This window comes from Pinus tabuliformis, chromosome 8 (assembly GCF_031772625.1).
Source record: "Pinus tabuliformis cultivar Carrire ecotype Pingquan chromosome 8, CPIR1, whole genome shotgun sequence".
Taxonomy (NCBI): Eukaryota; Viridiplantae; Streptophyta; class Pinopsida; order Pinales; family Pinaceae; genus Pinus; species Pinus tabuliformis.
The window spans coordinates 308,838,866-308,841,651 of record NC_142294.1 but is presented as its reverse complement, the minus strand read 5'-3'; positions in this window follow the sequence as shown (position 1 = coordinate 308,841,651).

Below are 2,786 nucleotides of genomic sequence, written 5' to 3'. Positions count from 1 at the left end.
TGCAACGAGGTTTTTTGTAATTCTTCTTAAGATATATCTTTCCAGCATAATTGTAATGAAATTTTAAACATAAATGTGCAAGATAGAATAAATAATCATAAACGACACAAGTTAAAAAAAACACACACATAGACTTTCCATTGGGTACATTTATGTATTAATATTTTATGCATAATTGAAGATGGAAGTGCATAATAGTTTAAGAAATAATGTAAAGAGGTCCATAAAATTACAAGGCAACTGACATTAATCTTCATTCATTAAAAAACCAATGAATATATATATATGGAAATGGTGAAGTCTCGTCACTCATGAATTTGAAAGTAGAAAACATATGGAAGGTTTATTTCCAATAAATACATTAGTTCAACCCTATTAAAGAAGAAGAAAAACCATTGGTGAACAAAATGTAAGTATGAAATTTCCATTAAACTATCAATTAAATTTCAATGATTAACATTTTTCCATAAACATAATGTAAACGTAAAATATAAATTTTATCATTCACAAATTTTAGCAAACCTCTTTTCAAAGATAAAACCACAAAAAAAACATAAAATCTTCGCTTACTAATTACTATCAAACATTTCATAATCTCTCCAACACAAAATTATGAAAAAAAAAAAACATAATCATAATAAAACATCATTAAAAAAATGTGTATATAAAAATATAATCGAATTTAAACTTCATTAAAGAAAAACAAACTCACATATAAACATGGCAAGTCCTATCTTATTACCCTGAAATATAAGCTTTCTTACCTCCTCTTTGATGATGATGTCCAAAAGTTTCCCAAATGTACAAAAATTAAAAATCTAAAAAAGGAAATCCACTTTTGAATGGATCCATAACTCCACGTCACTATAAAGTGGTGGTCATAATCTCCTCTAACCAACTAATAATATTATATCTAAAGCAACTCCATACACTCACTTTGTCTACCATTATTAAAGGAATTCTTCATACCTGAATAAAAAACCATTTATGTCAATCATATAATATATAATAACTCATTATAAGTCACTTTTTAAGGTAGTAAAGACCCCACGATATTGCAGGAGATTGTTGTCACGTTCTTGAAAGGGAGGAGAAGAAAATATTATAAAATTACATTAAAGATGTCATTTGTTTCTTGGTGATGGTTGTGAGAGTGCATAACCCATGTCATAGATACGGGGGATCTAGTGACTTACGCAATACTCAAAGAAGAGAGCCTTTTTTCCAAGTGGGGGAGGTGGGCCCTAAAATAATAAGCGTGGTCATTTAATTTTATTTTTACTTTAATAAAAATATTTGGTACTTAAGTCCCTTCCTTATGATGGCCCAAGCACTTTGATCCCTGTCTCCAACCCTGTTTCTCGTGATACAACAATTAAACTTTTTAATTTTATATGAGAATAACGTGGTGTAACTATAAGGTATATCATATCATTAACTTTTAAAACTTAAATCACAAACTTGATTTTTAAGGAAGGATAGAAATACTTTTTTATTGGACTATATCTTCCTTACAAATCATGTATTGGAGTATGTTGTATTATGTATAATTATAATTGGAGTATGTTGTATTATGTATAATTTATTATAACATTGAAGAGGTATGTGAACATGAGTTGATATTTTTATTAAAAAATTGGTAGAATGTTGTTTTATAGTATGTGTATTTTTATATATATAGTAGGGAAATAATCTATATAAATTAAGGGTTTTAGGTTGAATAAAGTATTGAGTATTTATAGTTTGTAGTTTGTGATTTAATTTAAAAGTTGGGTGTTCTCAACATACTGGTAATTGAGGTTTTAAGGGTTTTTTTATGAAGACTATTTTGTGGATGAGAAAATCCATCTCCTTAGTGTTTTTAAGAATAATGGTTATAATAGGTTCCATGGTATCAGGGCTTTTTTAAAAGCTAGTCAGGGTCCTCGGACTAAGAAAGAGTCGATTGAAGTGGCCTCTAGTGTCCAACTTCCCTTTATCCAAGGGACTACTGACAAGATTTCCAAGGTTCTTAGTAGGCATAAGGTCGTTTCCACCTTTAGACCCTTAAAAACCATTCATGGCTCTTTAAGATCGGTCAAAGACCTTGTGGATCCTAAAAACATGAAGGGTGTTTATTTGATTCCATGTTCCTATGGAACCCCCTACATTGGAGAGATGGGTCATTCCATATGTCAGAGGATTCAAGAGCACGTGACTGACCTTAGACATTGTAGGACTCGCTCCTCTGCTTTAGCGGAACATGCTGAAAAGACTAAACACCATATATGTTTAGAGGATTCCAAGGTCCTCGCTAGGGTTGATCATTTCCATCACCGTAAATTAAGGGAAGCCATTGAAATTGAGAAGAGAAGTAATACTCTTAATAGGGATGATGGATGGAAGATTAGTGGTTCTTGGGTCTTTTCCCTTTGTTCCTAATCCCTTTTGTTTTTCCCCTCCTTGGTTTCCTTCTCTTATCCTGGTTATTCTTTTTCTAGTAATTTATTTTCCGTGTTCTCCATGTTAATATCTATTTAGATTTAAAATTTAAAATAAAAATAAAAATAAATAAATAAATAAAAACTAAACAAATAAATAAACAAATATATTTTATTTTAATTTATTTATATATTTTATTTTGATTACAAATATATTTTATTTTATTTTATTTTGATTTGGATTTTAATTTCTGATTTTATCATTTCATTATATATTTGTTTCATCTCTCATCCCTTTTATTTATTAGTTAATTTTGATTATTGTTGAATTTTCTTATTATATTAAAATTTGAGTTATGAATAGGT